At 44.9% G+C, this 21353-nt stretch overlaps 1 protein-coding gene across 1 annotated transcript in view; it reads right to left on the bottom strand.

Annotated features, from left to right (window-relative positions):
• ccdc102a (coiled-coil domain containing 102A) overlaps positions 1–9614 on the bottom strand; it is a 74914-nt gene extending 65300 nt beyond the window's left edge. Inside the window, exon 1 of the mRNA XM_071910810.2 lies at positions 9492–9614. The gene's annotated coding sequence lies outside the window, so the exon portion shown is untranslated. The remainder of the gene's footprint in view (positions 1–9491) is intronic.
• Between the last annotated feature and the right edge of the window lie 11739 nt (positions 9615–21353).

The raw sequence follows: 21353 nt of genomic DNA, 5'->3' as shown, positions 1-21353 counted from the left end.
TTGTAAATTACGTCAATATACATAATAGAATTTACTTAAGGACCAATTGCACCATGAACAACAGATGTTTCTGCTTCGGACACAACACAAAAATAGGTGGTGCTAAGCATGTCGGCAGGGCCACACCCCCTCAATATACTGAGCATATAGAAGGAAGCACTAAAGCACTTATAACAAATTAGATGAACCATCAAAAATTGAACAAATTACATTCTGTGTGTTAGAAATCCATAGCAAGCGTTTCCTGACAGAATGCAAATCACTGTACTGGATCTTTAACAATCATAAATAGCCTCTGTTTTCAGCATCCACACTGGCATAGAGAATAAGTAACCCTTCCACTCATTCCTGACTAAAGGTGAGATACAACGCGTGATCCGTGTTCATTTCATTTCAGACAGCATATCAGAAGATGAATGGCTTTTTTACTTCTGTATGTGTGCAGGTTGCATGTATAACTGAGCGATTAGATCACTGATCCTTTCAGTAGTCAAACACTGGCAAACATTCATGTCTGCACAGTCCAACACAGTTCATATTTTCCAGGAGGTGGACATAGCTGAGACAGGCTATGTTTACATGCAAACAGCATTCTGGGTACTGGCTCATATTCTCTTCTTCAGGATTCTTCAGGATTGTTTATATGTACCTTTAATAACCTGTGCTCCAATATCTCTGTATCCATGTTCCCACCAATAAACTGTTTCTGTTACAACTACACTGGAAGATGAAAGATGCTGGATCTGGACCTCTTCTAACGATTCACCGCTACCAGACTTGCGCCATAGTCAGCGGAAACCCAGCGTGTTGCATTTTTTTCCACAACTTCCATAAATAAATCATGATTCCACTGCCATCTGCAATCCAAACAACAGAGAATATTAACATCTTTCATGATAGAGAGACTATTCAGCTTCACGCCAGGAGTGAGAGAACGTGAAGTTTTGAAGGTGAATAACTTTATCCCTGATACAATGCAAAACTGAGCTTGCAGAGACTTGCCAAAACCAACGGTAAACAGGATAAAATGTTTACAGTGTCAGTATCCCGCATAATAGAGGAATATCCCAGGTACCTTATCCAGGTTTCTCATAACCAGAATAAGAGTTTATGCAGGTTACTGTAAACAAGATATAGATTTTACATGTACCAGATCATAAAGTCAATACTTAAGTATCCCGAATATTATATTAGCATGCATGTAAACATAGCAACAGAACCCCATACGCTGCCCTGTAAAGTCAGACCAGTTTAGACATGCAATTCACACCAGCATGAATTGACTATAAGACGGCTGCCTGACGCCTGCCTCAGACAAACCTCCTCATGCCCGTCTCATTACACACACACACACACACACACACACACACACACACACACACGTGTACTGTACATAGGCATACATATGCACACACATCAAGGAACTATGGAGATTGTAAAAGGAAGCATACCAGTTTTACGGGCTCATTTCTATCGGTAGGATTAGCTCTGCTGGCGCCAAATATTATTAACTGGTCAAGGCCAACGGCAAAGCCTGGCTACTGAGAGGGAGTGGATTTCAATAAACGATCCAGAAATAGTTCAATCTAAAAATGTCTGACTACAGTCGATTTAGGCCTGTAACTTTACGGTCTTGGTTTCACAAGGCTAAGCTACCTCAATTTAGCCCTGCCCATCAATCTGTATGTCTGATTTCATATTTATTGTAGAATTGATCAATACTACACTGGTTGTCTGTGGGAAGACCTTAACCTGAACTGATTCTAATGGAGACATTTTGATTAGATTCCACACAAGTATGAATGAATATATTTTATTATTATTATCTTCGGTTTCAATGGAGAGTTTTAGTGTCCCATGGTCTAAATGTTGCTTCAGAGGCTTTTCCACCCAAATTCTGTGTGAAACACTGAATACTTGTATCCAAAACATAACAGTATCTGCCTTCAAAACCCCATATCAGTCGAACCCTAGGTACAAGCCTAAAGAACCCTTTTGAGGTACTATATAGAACCCTTTTTGTTAAGAGTGTTCCAAAACTAGGACCCAAAAAGGGATGGCTGTGACACCCATCCATCAGCGAGAGGAATTAGAGGGGAAACACTGGACTGGAGCGAGATCAGTGATCCAGGAGAGACCTCTGCTCCCCTGACTCCGCCCACCGCAGCCATCTGCTGCTCCCATTGGCTACATCTGGAAGACAGATCACCCAGAGGCCATCAGAAGCAGCCAATGACGTCATTCAGTGGTTCCACCCGGACAGGAAGGCTGTGTGTGTGTGTGTGTGTGTGTGTGTGTGTGTGTGTGTGTGTGTGTTGTTACAGGGTGAGTTATGGCTGCTTCCCAGTATGGACAGCACAGATATAAGTATTTCCCAGCTTGGGAAGAGGATGTGTGTGTGTGTGTGTGTGTGTGTGTGTGTGTGTGCGTGCGTAAGGATTCAGAAGTCAACAATCACTTGGGCCAATTCAAAAAGACACACACACGCAAAAAATACATATACACAAAGACACACACACACACACACACACACACACACACACAGGTTAAAGTGACTGAAATCCCCATAGTGCAGTTTCAGTGACAGAGCAGCAGACCAAAGGCATTCCTCTGCTTGCTCTAATGCAAACTCCGCTGCCAGCCATAATTACCAAGTCCTAAACAAACACAGCTAAACTTAGACACACACATTCTCTCACTCAGACGGAAACACACTCCCTCCAAGAATAAAGCACAGCCCACAGTCACTCTGCTCTCTCTTTCCTGCTTCTATAAGGAATTGGACTGTAGCCCTATTGGCCAGGGACTAGTATACGTGGGGACCTCATGGAATTAATTAAGTCAAATATCAACCAATTCAACATATTACCATATCTGCAATAAAAAAAGCATGATTAGCCTACATCTGATATTCAAAATAACACTATATTTTAAACTCCTAAATCACACCTATACCTATGAGTATGGCATCATAAGAACACAGGCTGACACTTGTTGATATCTGGTAGTTTTCACTCTCTCTCACTGTGTGAGGGAAAGAAATAGAGTGAGAGAGAGAGAGAGAGAGAGAGAGAGTGAGAGAGAGAGAGAGAGAGAAAGAGTTCCAAATGCTGTGACGCAGACAGATGCATTTTGACATACTTGCCAAATCGACGTACTGCAACATATGTTTTGCGCCTTTATTTTGTGTCTTGGTCCAACTACTGTATCTAAGGTTATTATCACTAAAAAGGTGGACAGTTCTGACTAAATATTTCACCTCTGTACTGTCTGGCTCAAGCTGAGTGACCACAACATGAGGCAGACTGGGTCACTGACAATGCACTCGCGACACTTGAGGTATGCAAGGTTACATGAAAGGAGACCACAAGGCTCAGCATGGCACACACACACACACACACACACACACAAGGGAAAGTTGTTCAGTTTTCATTATGAAAATGTGGAAGGTTTTTTTGTTTTCTCCCATCTGTTAGCTACACTAGGCGTTATGGAAAACTCAAGCACTTTTCAAGTAGCACATATTAAGTGTGTAGAATGGAAATATGTCCACATGGCTAATGTTCAACCAAAGATTGTTGGCCTCCAGCCTTTCTGGCTCGTCAGGTAGAAACTGAGTGGGCGAATCTAGACCTTAGTACAGATTTCTACCTGCGCATAGTTTCTAACGGGATTAGATACCGCCCACTACTCTTAGCCCTAATGAGACACTACATGGTGTTGAGATTTGACCTGAAAGCATGTGTATATTTCCCGTTGCAGCTGAATTACAGACATGTCAGATTCGCATCAGATTAAAATCACAGATGATCTCTGCAATTATAACAAATCACTGGACATCCCCATGTAATATTAGTCCTGTGCAAATAGGGCTTTTGTGTATACATGCTTTTCACAATACACAGATTTCAAGATAAATCACAGAACAGTTCAAGCAAGTAGCAACATCCTCTTTGTGACAGGAAGCAACAGGGTTTATGAGGCTACCAATCGTCTCCACCATGGTCTCATTTGTTTACAGTAATTATACCAAGATATCACAATTAATTTGACAATGATATATTGATGATTTTTAAAAATGCTACACATAGCACCTTTACTTCAATTAGTCATGCAGCCCTACAAGACAGAGACCAAAACAGTCTGGGACTAGACTAGTTCAAGTCAACAAGTCAACAGACACCACTGCTTCACTGTTCAAGCTCTATGCTCTCAGTTAACAGCATTGTAAGTGCTGGTATCAATGCACCACTGCCCTAAGACATGCTGTCTGCTACCTTTCTAGCTGCATTATCATGCATCCTGGATGATCAGATTGTAACTGAAAGGCAAAAATGCATCAAATCCGGGTGTAAATACACCCAAGACGCATGGACGATCCAATCACCCAAACCCCCTCCGGAGGTAGTCAGAAACACATTTGCCATATTAAGAGCAACACCGTCAAAGTGTAAATACCATGTGTCTCCAATCCACATCGAGCAACTACATAAATGTAACTGAAGTTATGTGACATAACTTCCTGATTCCCTCAGTCTCACTTTGAGCTCATGTTGCTCCTGTCAGTGTGAATGAGTGGAGGGCAGGGAAAAGCTCAGACAGCGAGATCAGAGGTGAGATCATTTGAGATGCAGTCTTCCACAATCGTCTGGATGGATGGATCACACAGTAAAACGTTTAGAGACTCCATGCTGACGGCAACTTGACTTCCAAGACCTTTGGGAGGTCTGACAGTCACTGAACTGGAGAGAAAAACAGGGAGAGAGAGAGAGAGAGAGAGAGAAGGAGACTGAGAGGAATGACAGAGAGTGGAACTGGGGCTCAGTAAAAAACAAGGGAGAGGAGAGGATGGAGAAAGCGAGAGAAAAAGAGATTGAGAGGAATGAGAAGGGGTAGAAAAGCTAAAGAAAACAGAGAGAAAGAGAGAGAGAGAGAGAGAGAAAGCGAGGGAGGAGGGAGATGTTGAGAAGAAAGTAAACAGTGTGAGGGGTTGAGGGCTGGGTTTTGCCGGGTTTCGCTGGGGAATGGAATGTGTTTAACCAGCCAGAGTGACTGGAGGTACACTGTCAGTTTGGCACACAGGCTATCAGCTACATACCAACTCCTCCTGGCTGCACCAAAACAAATAAGAAGGCATTTTTTTACCAGTGCTGTGGTCTTCAGGAGTCAGTAACTCACCAACAGTTAGGGTGAGACGCCTCTCTCCTCTCTACCTGGATGCTATCAGAATTCACCACTGTGTGGTCTGTTCTTTTATGAGCAGTAATAAAAGGAAGTAAAAGTTGTATTACCGTGAAAAATGTAACTGTAAATCTTCACACCTTGGCTGCCATACAGTGATGTATGGTGATATTTATATACCTAAATATTTCTATGAATGCAAGACAACACATACTCACATACACATAGTTGTATTCTCCTTTTTTTAATTAAGGCAGCTGATAAACTAGGGAGCCAGAGAGCTGAGATCACATTCAAACAAACTGCTAATTAATTATCATAAAATGTACCTTTAAATATCCTTAATTATAGATTATCAATCATTTATAAATTATCAGTCATCAATAATCACCACAAAAGCACCGTGGAACTGTAGAGAGTTTCTAACTGTTCAGCAGGAAATTCAGAGCCATGGAGATGTATGAGCTATGATCGCCAGACTGTTGGTGTGTATGTGTATGTGTAAAGGGCAATGGTATTCTAACATATTGTGCTTGTGTGTGAGAGGTGATGGGAGAGAGAGAGAGAGAGAGAGAGAGAGAGAGAGAGAGAGAGAGAGAGAGAGAGAGAGAAAAGAGAGAAAATCAAGACTTGGCTCTTCTGGCTTGGCCTGAGTTTCGGTAGGTGGAGCAACAAACAGAGGATGTTGATATTCCACACAGGAAGACAGACAAACAAAAGGTCTGCTGGCCAGACAAAGGCTAGGCTACATACTGGACAATACACACTAGACCACATACACATTTCACTCACGGGTATATGCCAATGTTTCTTCCAGAACTTTGTTCTTGTCAGGGTGGAAAAGCCTCTGAAACAGCATTTAGACCATCCTGGGACACTAAAGTCTCCACTGAAGCCAGACTAATTAAAGTCTTTTATATGGGTTAGCAGCTCCTTAAGGCAAGGTGATCCACAGCACCTATTTAATGGAGGGTAACTCTAGGATACGCATACAGTATAAACAAGTTTATATTTGTACAGCAATGGCAGCGTGCTATGCAAAGTGCACTCTAATATTCCCTTAATATTCTCAAGTGTTTGAACTGGTGCATGTAAACAAGATGTCCCCATTACATTAACAACCGATTATCCCCACTATGAGAAACCTGGGTAAGGTACGAGGGGTATTCCAATACTGATGCATGTAAACATGTTATTTATAACAGAAACATACAATACATGGATATTGAAGCACAGGTTATTAAAGGTGCATACAAAGAGTCTATCCTGAAGAAGACCTTAACCAGGATATGAGCCAGTACCCCCAATACTATGTTCATACAAACTCAGCCGATGAGACATATTACACAAACAAACACACACAAGCATGTACCACACACATGCACACACACACACACACACACACAAAGACATCAGACATGGTGCCTGAACAAGCAGCACATAGGCAGATGGGTGTCTTTCTCTTTCTTTCCCCTTCAAAAACTCTTTGTTTCCATGACAACCACACACAGAAGTCATCCCTCGGTTTGCAGCCTGTGTGTGTGTGTGTGTGTGTGTGTGTGCGCGCGCATGCGTGCGTATGTGCGCGTGTTTGTGTGTGTTTATGAGAGAGATGGATGGATATTGTTCTCAACATTCAGGGCCAATAAACCACACTGAATTGAATTAAATGGAGGACAAGAGAGTGAGAGAGAGAGAGCGACTGAGCAAGAAATGAATAGGGAGCAGCGTGTAGACTGGTGGTGCAGGCGGGCCAACAGAGCAGGCAGCTACTAGGAGGAAAACAGATGGTGTTGTCTGTTGTGAGAAACCTCAGGACACTTCATCTCTGCTGCTGAACAGGTTGCTTTGGCTGCTATTAGGAGAAACTCTGGGATTCCCTCCCATTATCCTCAACGGGGCCCGTTTGGCCCCCTTTCCATCAGGCGTTAACACGCATCTCATATCTGCCTAGTCTACATTTGATTTAGCTGGATTACATTCACACCTGGCGTTAAAATGTGTCTCACGCTGAATTGTGATTTCTCTTTCCCTCGCCAAGACGCAGATTGCTGCGGTCATCACTTCCTCTCGCAATATTTACATCCTTTAACACCTTGTCTCGCTTGTTCACCATCCACCAGTATCCTGACAATCCAGTTTGGACAAGTGTTAGCCTACTATCCAAGCTGCCTGCCATCTGTTTGGTTTGTGTGCTTTTCCTTGTTCTGTGCGCGAAAGGTTATTTCTGTTTTCGTATACGGTTTGGAGATGAAATTCATTGCCACTTTGTTGTTAATGTGGCCAAATGTGTCTCTGACCACTTCCAGAGGTGGCTTTGATAATTGGATTACAATCCGATCACCCAGGATGCAGGTTAATGCCAGGTGGAAAGGGCATCTTTCTGCCAGTGTCTTCAAATATGCACTCTTGAGCTGTACTCTACAACAGAAATTCTTAGTCTTTTGGGTCGAGGCAACCAGCATTTAACATAAATTAAAACGAACAGCGGTTTAGACTACAACACAAAATGGAAAACAGTCTTTATCTATGTCAGCTCACCAGGCTAGGGACCGCCCAGAATCATCCCAGGGACCAACACCGGCCCCTGAACCTAAGTTTTACCAAGACGGCTCTACAGTCTGCATCCATGATGATGACAAGGTCTGAGCATGGACTTTGGCTCAGAGGTACAGACCTACCGCACATAAGTACTGTGCGTTCCTGCCTAGTTTTTTTTGCATTTCACCATATAAATCAACAATAAATGCTTGGCTCACTACTGCCGCTGGAGCTCCAGCTAACAAATGAAGCAGTGTACATAATGGTGCAGGTTAATGGCTCCTGAAGTGGGGTCTAGGAACCAGCGGCGGTATGTCCTAAATCATATCAAACAACAAAATTCTTCTGAGATGGGGTTCCTGAAGACAAAATCTTGTCCCCATAGTCGAGTATCTATTTGGCGGTCCTTGACAAGAAAAAGTTTGGGAACTCCTGGCGTAAGCTACAACCTATTTTCCCAGGAGAGTTCAGGATTTCTTCTGCCTATTAAACTCAAGGAGGCCCACCTAAGGCTTTTCTGACTGCAGGAGGGTCAATTTTAACGTACTTGAAGGTAAAGCTGACAAAATACATTTCTTCACTTGCAGTTGCTGATCGATTTCTCCGCATTGTGGACGCAGAATTGCTTTCATGCCCTCCACAACACACTTCACATGAAGCTGATCCCAGACCATCGCAGTAAGGAGGTCTCAGCAGGGTAATAATCAATTGAGACGGTTTTCACAGTGAGCAGCAATTCCCAATCTGTCAGACACCACTGTTAGGATTTTGTCAAAACTTAGGGGAATGATGCATCTCACTACTGGGTCTATGACTTTTTCAAAAACACACCAATTGGCCCAATTGGGGCGCTACAATTACAGATCAAACGTTAAAATTGCAATAACCAGTCATAACTCCCATACAACAAGTTTGAATGACATGAAATTTGGTGCACATATCCAGCTATCTTTGCTCTACATATTTGTCTTCAGGACCATTAGTGTATGTCATGTTGGATTTTCCACCAACTTGGATTTCTTGAAAAAACTGTTTTCACCCTGAGGCTTTTTCATTTATTCACTGTTTTGGCCTAAGGGGTAAATGCATCATTCCAGGGGAGGATATGGTTACTGGTGCCTTGTTGTTGTTAGATACCACTTTATACAGAATTGTAAAACTGTCAGTGGGGTGAGTGAAGTGAGACCTATTATCACTATTACAGATTCTCTCCTAGTGCAAACGTCTAGTAAATGAAGTAACAGTGGCATTCAAGTATTCCTTATTTTCCTGGGGGACCCCCTGGAACCCTCTTAGGAACCCGTGGGGTTCCCCAAACCCCACTTTGGGAACCCCTGCTATAGGCTACTCTCTGGTATTCAACAGTAAGCCATTTTCCCTGGTATGGCAGATAGGTATACAGCCACTAAAACAAGTTCAAAACTTGAAATACCGACGTGATGAAAACAGTCCCATTGTGTCAACTTCAAGGTGGCAGCAACAGCAAAAAAGTGTATATTATTTTTTGCTAAATGTAACGTTACCTGATATAGCAAGAGACACCACTGATAAGGGGACAAAGTAACTGCCCGTTAACAATGGCTATCATTTTGGATTTTTATTTTTATCTGTAATGCCAGTGCATAGGGAGGAAAAGAAAAGGACCAGACATGATTTTCTTGCATGAAATTGTGTCTGTCATTTGACACCACTGTGTTTCAAAGCAAGGGGCTTAATCAAACTATTAGCCAAGCATTTCCATATAAAAATAAAAACAACGGAGCACATACCTTGTGAGAAGCTCGGTTGAAGGTTGCTGTTATCTCCTCTCGGTATGTGTCTTTTTATCCTGTGGAAGTAGCAGAGCTTTTCCTTTTTTCCCAGCCAAACCTCCGTCCGGCGCTTGTTCTCTTTCTACAGGAATTTTTTTCCTCTGGATGGAAAACGTCGTTCTCACAGGGGAGACAAAAGGGGCGGGCCTCGAGCGCTCGGAAAGCCCGTCCGACCAATCAGCTGTCAGTATGAGACCAAGCTGCTGGATCGAGCCAATCAGATGCTGCTCCCAGCACACCGCTGTGCGCTCATTGGTGGGCTAACCAAAGACCTCCCAGTTGAAATTACTACAGCACTGGGAGAAGTGGTAGTGGGTTGTGATCTCTCTCTCTCTCTCTCTCTCTCTCTCTCTCTCTCTCTCTCTCTCTCTCTCTCTCTCAGAAACAATATATACATTCAAACCATACTGAGGTGATAAATTATTTGGGTTGAAAACATGAACTAAATACACAATCACCAATATCTCTAATAACATAAAACAATTCTAAAATTGAAAACGTTGTTTATTGGAAAAAACATTCAAAAACCAGTAAGGAAATATATGACATTGTAAGGTCTGGAATCAAGCAGCTGGAAAGGATGGTGTGTGTGTGTGTGTGTGTGTGTGTGTGTGTGTGTTTCTCAGAAGAGAAGATCTCATGCATCTTTCTAAGTCTAAATATCTCCATTAACCAGGAAAAATCCCCTTGACTGACTGGTTGGCTTGATCTGCATGATTACTGCTAAACTAAAATCAACACAAAATAGATCTGATGAAATTCTATTATCAGTAACCCGCGTTTGACAATTGCATCATAAAATGCAACACTGACGCCCCCTATTGGCAGTCCAAGCGCTGTGAAAAGAAGAGAGAGTGACCTGATTGTTCTACACTCAGTGGTCTATTTTGTATCATTTATGCATTTCAATTGTATGACAAATTTCCATCAAATTGGATTAAGCAATTCTAACTTCAATTAAGTGCTATCATTTATGGAATTGACTCTAATAGAGCTGAAATAAATAGAATGAATGAATTTACATCTATGCAATCAATGCCAATGTGTTAATTCTATTAGCATCTAAATGATACATTTATATCAAACTGAAATAATTAAACTACTCATTATCTGCTTAGATAGATCCAAAAACATTCAGACACTTTTACAGACACCATTTTATTCTATCCGTTTCATTCTAGTTGGTATTAAACCAAATATTGTCTTGAAAATGTGTTTATTTGGATAAAATCAACAAATCTTTTTTCTTAAGAGGGTCAGTGTTTATTTTTTGGAGTGTGTTTTACACTGTATGGTGAGTTTGTAGCATGCACAACACTGGCATGTGCGTTTCACCACCATCCCAGTAATGTTACTGTATCATAGATTATATAGATTTCATATTTTGTCCATATATCTCAACAATTGTATGCTACTAGCTAAATGACCCACTTAGTCTCCAGTCATAATATCACCTGTGAATCGTTTCTTCCTTGAAATAGATCAGTGGTTAAACAAGTGGTCTAAAAACAGCACAAACACACAGCAGTGTTTTGGTCCACTGTCTGGGCCAGATGTGGGCTCACACACTATGAGACACTGAGACAATCAAAGTGTGTGTTGGGCCATTAAAAACCATTGGTATGTTTGGAAAAAACTTCGCTCTTTAGCGGCACCAAGTGGCAGCAAGAGATAACTGTTTGAATTTTGGAAAGTTTGAAGGACTTCATTACCCAGAAATCCTGTAAGGTGACATCAGTAAACTAAATGTCTTCTTCTTTGTGTCTGGTTGGGGTGGAGATGGTGAGGTGAAGAGGTTCAGCCATCGTTGGTGAGTCCAGCTCTCTCTGGATGAAGCCTCACTTGCTGTTGTTTAGGAGACACTTTTCTACAGTGTCTCAATTACAGTATATTAGTGGGGATGGGACGCTCTTCTCTGTTGCAGCCCCACTTTGTGATTTAGACTGATGAGATGGGGGAGTGTTCTTACATAAAATCTTGCCTAGCGCAGCTTCAATTTAGCCTATGGGGCATAGTTGTAAGGTACAGGAGGCTGCACGGAGCAGCACAGTCATCATCTGCCCATCTTCACTTATTTTTGTGGCTATAGGATATTTTGAGAGCAGACCACGGCACCTCTACAAAGGAAAGAGCCAGACAAGCCCAAGAAAGAGCTAGTATGATTCATAGATGCCACTGTGAGTCATGCACATTGAAATATACTGTATATACATGCTCCACAGGGCTGGACAATGCTTCCCACATTTTCCATGATGAGTTGGTGCAACCATGGTGTGCCTTCAGCTTCCCGACAATTCTAGATGTTCCTTCATGCCGACTGTCGTCCGGCTACATAATGTGAATCTTTAACAATGCACATTTACACATTCTGCCAATGTGAAGAAAAAGAAGACACTTTATTTTTCTGTTTTATTCACCTTTTTTGTTCGTATCCTTAGTACCTTTTACTCTTTGTTCACCAGCCAGCACCTCAATCCTTTGCTGCTGCAATGATCCAATTTCCCCTCCGAGATAAATAAAGTTAATCTTATCTGATTTTCTTTTGGCTCGGACTCAAATGGGATGCGTCAGCCGACTGCAACGTGTGCCGCATGTCAGTTAGCTGGAAAGCCTGATCAGAAAATAGAGCCAATGCCCTTGTATTCTATTCCAATATTGAAGAAGCTGGTTTAGTATCTCCTTGTGGGATTGTACAGGGCCTTTGCCAAAAGTCGAAATAAAGCCGGAAATAATTACTCCTTGACTGGAAGCCTTAAGGCTGGCTTTTACATGGTGTAACTTGAACGCCACTTCAGTTCCGTGCAACTTAGTGGTGTTGGAGTTTGGAATGTTCTGGATGAGTTTGGTGACCTGCAACTAATGGCATGAAAGTTGCATTGTGTAAAGCCAGCCTAATGTGCAAAAGCCCCCATTACTTAGCTGCATTTTCCCTTTATTCCGTTAAAACAAAACCAGTGTAGAAGGCCGTGACTACATTCATTTCCACCTTTGGCATTCCATGCTCAGCATCCAGAGTCTCAGGGACACTTTGAGAGTTTCCATAAAATTAGATGTCCAAATTTTGTTCACATAATGCTTGTGCTCTAGGCAAGAGACAGCTTGGTGCTTCACATGGAAAGATAACACCTGCCATTTGGTTGACGCCTTTATTCAATGTGCCTTACAGTTGCATTTCTGACTGTGACGATTGGGTTGACACCGCTGACAGAAGGAAAAAGGAAGAAGGAAGAAGATTTTAATAGGATAAATTGTCTCAGATATGAAAAATCATAACACATCTATTCTGGCAGGTGTCTGTTGTTTTTCTCCCTCCTTCGAGCTTGATTTCTGACATCACCGGAAAAGGAGGAGCTGGCTTTTGGCTCCACAAGACGGAAGTTGTGTCAAGCTAGCCAGAATGAGACAAAGAATGAGGAAATAAAGAGGCTTTCGCCTTCAAAGTAAAAGCGTAAAAATTGTCATATAAAGTATTGGACTGTACAGTACTGTGTTAGATCGATATATGCAAGGGCGGATATTTCATTTCACTGTTGGGGGGGACAATAAACAGAAAAATTTCTCAAGAGCAATTCCTGAAGGGGACACCAAAGGTGCCGCCAAAAGTACTGTTGTATTAAATGTATATAGAGGTCCATTATGAAACATTTCCATAAGCACTTCATTCCTTTCTTATGAAGATTTTATCAAATTGCCTTTGATATTACTGGGGTCTTTCTACTTGGCGTTTCGGTGCACTGAAAAATGATCAGATGTCTGTTTTTTTTTTCTCTGCCATTTTAACTGACTGACTGCCGGCCCATTAGACACACACACACACACACACACACACACACCCCACACACACACACAGCATGCAGGTTACTTACAGTAGTAGGTGAGATGCAACACCCATTAACTGAACTAAAGCTAATATATGCCTAATTAGATTTAGTTTTCCCGAAAAAGCAGATCTCTAATGTTTTGCTGTCAATGTGTAAAAGTCCAGAACGCTATGAAGCCTGCCAGAAACTTACTTATATTTTAACATAATGTTTGTTGTAATTATGTCTTTTTTATTAATTAAGTCTTCATTTATTTCCAAAATTATGAACAAAATAACATAGTGGCAGCCATTTTACATGCAGTAAGAAAAAAATAATATACTTAGAACCTAATTACGTAGGGTAAGTTAATCTTAAATATTATATTATAGAAATATTACTGTTACCATCTACAAAAGATAAAGTATTTTGGTATGAAAACCCGCATTTTAATTTAACCAAGTATCCTGTATCATAAATACATGTCTGGCATTTGTAACAAACCAAACCGCTTGAAAATCGGTTGAAAATTCAGCGAGTTATGAGGATTTTAATTGTGGATAGACCTCCTGCCTCCATACACATACATGCATTAGGAGACGCGGCTGCTCCGTACCAACACGCTGACGCACGAGATTCAACCGCGAGGTAATGGAGCGAACAAAATGTAGTCTGGTTACAATTGTGAATGTGTTTTATTCTATTGAGTGGTAGAAGTAAAGAAAAATGTCTGACACATCCTTTATTTTAAGTTAACCTTTGCGAAGCAGCTACTTACTAGAGGTCTGCCACCACTGACACACTCCAGAGATCCTCCACAGACACTCGTTCCGAGGGCTAATGTGTGTGTGTGGGGGTTCGGGGAGTCAGGTAGGCAGTGGACCAAACCACTGTGAGGCGTATGAGAGGGGGGGAGCAATCTTTCGAAACTTAAAAACGCATTGTTTTGCGTCTATAATTAGCACAAGTGCTTTCAATGCATATTATTATATTATTTAAAATTATATAGTTATGTTTACAATAATATATTGAGGGGGACAACTCTCTGTTAGTCCCAGGAAGGGGGGGTCCGGACCCCCCTGTCCCCCCCGTGATTTCCGCCCCTGGATATATGATGGATATGATGCATTATGATGTTTGTCTGTTATTGTAAAATTGATCAGTACTACAGTGGTTGTCTATGGGAAGTCCTTAACCTGAATTGGTGTGTGATATTTTGATCAGATTCCACAGAAGCTTGCATGAATATTATTATTGTTGTTGTTGTTGTTTTTGTTGTTATTGTTATTATTAATATCCTGGGTTTCAGTGGAGATTTTGTATTACTGAAAGTACTCACTGAAGGTATCAGAGGGTGACCCTCGACCTTTATTCCTCTGCTCTATGGTGACCTCTAGGGATTCTGGTGTAAGCCCAGAGCCCACCTTCTTAATCAGCCGCTGAGTCAGTTGTTTACAGGGTAAATGAAAAAGGGAGGAGCACCTGTGTTGGTTACACTGATGTCAGAAAGCTTATTGTTCAGTCTAACATAGGCTACTGTGGCCTTGATGTGAGATGTCCAACCCAGTAGAGCTGTGTAGATTAAACTTAATTTGTTTAAACCATAAAACATTTTGAGTTTGAAGAACGTATTGTGTTGAAATAAAAGTGTACGACTCTCCCATATGTTTGAGCCCAAAATATGACTCATTGTATGTGTTGCATGCAACCGACCGACCAAAACTTAAATCCGATTGACTCCAGATTTAAGTTGTTGTAGTTGTTGTGTTCTAGTGGTTAAAAGTTTTATTGGAAAATGCAGAAATCGGACATGTAATGACCCGAAGTGGTATATTTGTTTACAAGTAGAAAACGGTGGTAAGTCTGTCTCGTCTTAGCTCTTGCAGTGTTCCTGAACACTAATATGAAACCGTGAACGGAACTTCTTTCAAAATGTAAAAGTTTATAGCCTGTTATTATCGTTCTGAAGCAATTTTGCTAAACGCAATTGGCAGCCTCTCGTTCACAGCGATGGATTACCTTTACTGACTGAATTAAGTCTCCAAAGTTGTTTTCTATGCCGTTTGGAATTGAATGGGAGTGAATGAGCCCGAGTGGTATGGCAAAACTGATTTTAAAATATTTTTAATTGTGGCACATGCATGTAAACACAGTCAAAATTAACATTAAAGGGATGTAAAGTCAAGCAAAGTTGCGAGTTGCCCTTTAACATACTGTATGCTAAAGCGTTAGCAAGCGCACAAGGTAGATTTATCCACCAGAGACACAGAGATGATTTTCATATATTGGCTCCCAAAAAGTTGTGTAGTCCTTTAATGTGTTACTTACCAGTAACCCAGTGTTTTGCTACAGAAATGAAGCTCTTCTCCCAGTCCGCACATGAACGCTAAGAAAGGTTTCATCCCCCAGGCAGTTCTAAAAAGATCCTGAGCCAAAGGTGGCACACTAAAGTAACAGTAAACTTTAACATCCTCTCATTCCAAGGCAGCACATATAGCACAGGTAGTTAAGAGTTAGAGAAAATCCACTAAAATAGAGGTGTACGACTCCCTCATATGTTTGAGCCCAAAATATGACTTCTTAAGTTTTTTTTTTACAGCCATTTGTGCTGATTTTCATGAAGGGTGCCAATAATTCTGGAGGTGACTGTATATAGTCTCACTCCTCTCTCTAACACACAAACATATTGTTGTTATGTGAAAACCTTGTAACTCCAACTTTACTGATTTTCATGTTGTAACTTCAGTTGAGGATTATATGCTGCTCTATGGGTTGAATAAACTCTATGACCCTTGGTGTGTATGAAACCCTTTCAAAACCCACTGGAAATTTGAAAAATGCATGGTGGTCAAGCTAAAAATAAGGCTGTTTTGATCGAGGGTCACAAAATGCTAACAGCACAGAAATTAGCATTAGCCTTGGTTAGCCAGTTAGCATTTTGTGACCCTCGATCACAGTAACTTGCACAGTCTGACAGCAGAAACAGAAAGGTATATGTCAGTCACAACACCTGTATTGTGTTATACATTATGTCGAAACACAAAATTGCATCACAGACCGAGTTGTGGGCGACAGAAAGTTGGCTTTTTAACATTGGTGCCAATCGTGAGAACCGAGCTATACCCTGCGGAAGTACGGCAGCCATGTTTGTGAAAAGGGCCTATTCACACTTTTGATGTTTATCTCTTAAACCAAAGTGAAGAGAACTAGACAGTTTTGACATTGGTGATGGTGTAGAAGTGGCAGGAAAGTTGAGACGGACAACTCTCGTTGACTACACCCACTCGTGTGTCATTTATTTTTTAACCACAGAGCAAGACAACTTTTATTGCGCTCAAAAACACAACCACATTACGTCCAGCTGACGTCACTCAGGACACCAGACTTTCTTAAAGGGACTGTGTCTCCTTAACCCTGAGAAGCACACAATATAACTGCGTGTGTTAAACATACCCAAACCACAGATTATGGTGAATAATGTCCATAGAGTCCGCCACATACGTCCCCCCAGAATTCACCATAACAGAGAAAGTCAACGTGGAGGGGGACGGACGGCGTGGCCACAATGGCTCCGCAGAACGGGAGTGGGGGCCGGGGCGCCCGCAGGAGGAGCCTTGGGGACCCTGCGGTGGCGTGGGGGCAGGGTGGGGGGTGGAGGCAGGGCAGGGGGGCGCCCCCGCCGTGGGGGTAGGGCCAGGCCAACGGGTTGGTCCAAGTCCAGGTGAGCTGGTTTGAGGCGGTCCACAGAAACGTGCTCCGGCTTGCCGCCGACGTCCACCACAAAGTGCTTGTCCCCAGTCTCCAGGACGCGGAACGGGCTGTCGTAGGGAGGTTGCAGGGGCCCACGGTGGGCGTCGTGGCGGATGAAAACGTACCCTGCCGACTGCAGACTTGCGGGGACGTGAGACCGTGGGAGGCCGTGATGCGAAGTGGGGACTGGTGCGAAAACACTGCTGTTGTCCCGGAGCGTGGCCCGTTGGCGGGCTGTAGACCAGGGAGCCGTGGTGTTAGGGACAAAATCCCCTGGGACCCGCAGCAGCTGGCCGTAAACCAGTTCGGCAGATGAGGACTAGAGGTCCTCTTTAGGGGCGGTCCTGAGGCCCAGCATGACCCACGGGAGCCTGTCGACCCAGCTGCTGTCCTTGAGGCTGGCCCGAAGAGCGGCCTTCATGGAGCGATGAAACCGCTCGCACAACCCGTTGGCCTGTGGGTGGTATGCGGTGGTGCGGTGGAGCTTCACCCCCAGGCCCTCTGCGACTGCGTTCCAGAGCTCGGACGTAAACTGTGGGCCTCGGTCAGAGGAGAGGTCAGATGGGGTGCCGAACCGGGCGACCCAGGACCCGATGAACGCCCGGGCCACCTCGGTGGACGTCGACGACGACAGCAGGACGGCTTCCGGCAATCGTGTGGTCCTATCCACCATGGTGAGGAGGTAAGTGAAACCGTGGGAGGGGGGAAGGGGGCCCACCAGGTCCACATTGACGTGGTCGAACCTCCTTTCGGGCACCGGGAACTGCGCCAGGGGGGCTTTGGTGTGGTGGTGCACTTTAGAGCGCTGGCACTCCATGCAGGTGCCAGCCCAGTCTCTCACGTCTTTTTTGAGCCCGTGCCAGACGAACCTGGCCGCCACCAGCTTTATAGATGGCTTTTTGCCCAGGTGGGAGAGGCCATGGACGGTGTTGAACACACGCCGTCTCCACCCAGAGGGAACGACGGGCCGGGGCTGACCCATGGAGACGTCGCACAGGAGTGTGGTGCCAGCGTCATCGAAAACCACGTCCTCCAGCTGCAGCCCTGTGACAGCCGTCCTGTAAGCCTGCACGTCCGGGTCGGCGGCCTGATCAGCTGCCATGCGAACGTAGTCAAGTCCCAAGCGAACGGCCCCCACGATGGCCCGGGAGAGGCAGTCGGCGACGAGGTTGGCTTTGCCAGCGACATGCCATATGTATGGAGAGCTGCCGCTGTTGGCGGGCGGACCACGGTTCGGCCACCTTAGCCATGGTGAACGTCAGCGGTTTGTGGTCCACAAACGCCGGGAACTGGCGGCCCTCCAGCAGGAAACACAAATGTTGAATGGCGAGGAAGAGGCCGAGGAGCTCCCGATCGAAGGTGCTGTACTTCCATTCACTGGGGCGCAACTTGCGGCTGAAGAAAGCGAGCGGTTGCCAGGCACCGCCCACCCACTGCTCGTGCACCGCGCCGACGGCATAATCCGAAGCGTCCGTGGTGATGGCGATCGGGGCTGTGGGTGACGGGTGCGCCAGCATTGCGGCGTTAGCTAGAGCAGTCTTAGCGTCTGTAAACGCCTTGTCCCTCTCCACGGACCAGTCCACCGCGTGTTTGGGGGCCTTGCCTTTCAGAGCCTCGTACAGGGGTCGCATGAGTCGAGCAGCTTGGGGGATAAAGCGGTGGTAAAAGTTCACCATGCCGAGGAACTCCTGCAGGGACTTGATCGTGAGCGGGCGCAAGAAGTTCGTGACGGCGTCCACCTTCGACGGGAGGGGGACTGCCCCGTCCTTGGTGATGCAAGGAAGTCGATGGTGGTCAGCCCGAACTGGCACTTGGCTGGGTTGACGATCAGCCCGTGCTGGCTGAGCCGCTGGAAGAGAGTCCGAAGGTGGGACAGGTGTTCCGCTTTGGAAGTGCTGCGATGAGGATGTCGTCCAGATAGACGAAAACGAAAGGCAGGTCCCGTAGCACCGAGTCCATGAGGCGCTGGAAGGTCTGTGCGGCGTTCTTAAGGCCGAACGGCATGCGCAGCAACTCGAACAGTCCGAATGGGGTAATCACCGCCGTTTTGGGGATGTCCAGCGGGTGGACAGGCACCTGGTGGTATCCACGAACGAGGTCCACTTTGGAAAAGATGACTTCCCCCGCCAGGTGGGGGGAAAAGTCCTGGATGTGCGGAACCGGGTAGCGGTCCGGCGTCGACACGTTGTTGAGACAGCGGTAATTGCCGCACGGGCGCCACCCGCCGTTGGGCTTTCAGTGCGATGTGGAGGGGTGAAGCCCACGGGCTGTTGGAGCGGCGAATGATGCCGAGGCGCTCCATAGTCTCGAACTCCGTCCTGGCGATGGCGAGCTTGGCCGGGTCGAGGCGCCGGGCCCGGGCGTAGACCGGGGGGCCGGTGGTGGCGATGTGATGTTCCACCCCGTGCTTGGCGGTGGATGACGAGAAGGTGGCTGCGTGAGGTCCAGAAACTCGGCGAGAAGACGGAGAAACTCGTCTGCGGCGGAGAGCATGCTAGGCAGTCTGATGGAGTCTGCTGCGCTGAGTGTACACGCGTATGAACTGAAGGTGACAGCGTCAATCAAGCTGCGGTGTTTGACATCCACCAGCAGTCCATAGGCGCATAGGAAATCCGCGCCGAGAAGGGAGACGGTCACATTCACCGTGACAAAGTCCCAGCCGAACCGCTGTCCTCCGAAACACAGCGCCATGTGCCGTAGGTGTGGTGACCGTTGTGCCTCCAGGCAGTGGTGAAAGAGCTGGGGCAGGAGCAGCGCGGCCGGCCAGCCAGGAGAAATTTATCAGCCTCCTCGGCCAGAGCACGGCAGTCAGTGATGGCGGTGTTGGCCAGGGCAGCCCGTACCTGGGAAGGCAGCTGTCGCAGGAACAGGTGGACGAAGAGGAAATCGGGTTTGTGTCCACCCAGGAGATCCAGCATCCTGTCCATGAGCTCAGACGGCTTGCTGTCGCCGAGGCCTTGCAGAGAGAAGAGCCGGCTAGCCTGCTCGGCGTCGGAAAGTTCAAAAGCTCTCAACAGATGGGCTTTGAGTGTCTCACTGCACTTCCGTCTGGGCGAACCAGGCTGAGGCCAACGATTCCCAGAACTCCGGCAGTCTGAGGGAAACTGCGTCGCCATGTTTGTGAAGAGCTGTCACTGGAAACGTCCAGCAGACAAACGTCGGGGTCACCAGTGTAGAAGTGGCAGGAATGTGGAGACGGACAACTTCTCTCTTTGACTACACCAACTCGTGTGTCATTTATTTGAAACCCAAAGAGCAAGACAATTTACATCGCGCTGCCCAAAAACACAACACTACGTCGAGCTGACATCACTCAGAAAACCAGACTTTCTTAAAGTCGAGATGATACGGCATTTCGAGAGTATCTAACTTCCGTATCGTGACGTATTTCCGAGTGAAACAGGAAAGACAGGCGGGACATAACGTTGGGAGGAATTTGATTTGAACGTTGAAAAGTGGGTGTGTCATAACACCCGAAGACACACCGAAGTACCATGCTGTTGCTAGCTAGCTAACTAATGAATCTTAGCCTCTTAGCTCTGTGCGCTAAAAGTTGAAGATTGATTGATGGGTGGATGTCATGATATTATTGGTTGAAATTAGTTACGGGCATGCTTATGTAAGCACACGGCATATTTTGTTTTACAGGAAGAAAACATGATTGAATTTTGATATAAGAATACAATGAAATTGATTTTTGGTATTTTTTTTGGCATATATTGTTAAATAGGTGCACAGTATGTGCACCTATTTATTTATTGTGATCTAAAAGGGTTAAAAAGGCATTTTTCATTTCATTTCGTCTTTAAAGGGACCGTGTCTCCTAAACCCTGAGAAGCACACAATATAACCGTGTGTGTTAAACATACCCAAACCACAGATTATGGTGAATAATGTCCATAGAGTCCGCCACAGTATCAGGATATTTTAGCCCAAAACCTGGCTTGCCTCTGCCAGGAGGCTGAGACTTGGCCGTGGAAGGACCTTTCAACCAGACAACGACCCCAAACATACATCAAAATCATCACAGAAATGGTTGCGGGAACACAAAATCGATGATTTGCAATGGCCATCTCGTCTCCGGACTTGAACCCTATTGAAAATCTGCGGCCTGAATTGAAGAGGGCAGTCCACAAGCGCAAACCTAAGAATATCAAGGATCTTGAAATGTTCTGCATGGAGGAGCAGCCCCTCCCAAAGTGTACTCCAACCTTGTCAGACATTACAGTAAGAGGCTATTGTAGGCTAGAAAATTCTGGGGGAAATACTG

This window comes from Centroberyx gerrardi, chromosome 1, assembly GCF_048128805.1.
Source record: "Centroberyx gerrardi isolate f3 chromosome 1, fCenGer3.hap1.cur.20231027, whole genome shotgun sequence".
Classification (NCBI taxonomy): Eukaryota; Metazoa; Chordata; class Actinopteri; order Beryciformes; family Berycidae; genus Centroberyx; species Centroberyx gerrardi.
Note: the sequence above shows the minus strand (reverse complement) of the source record. Positions and strands in the feature narration are given on the sequence as shown.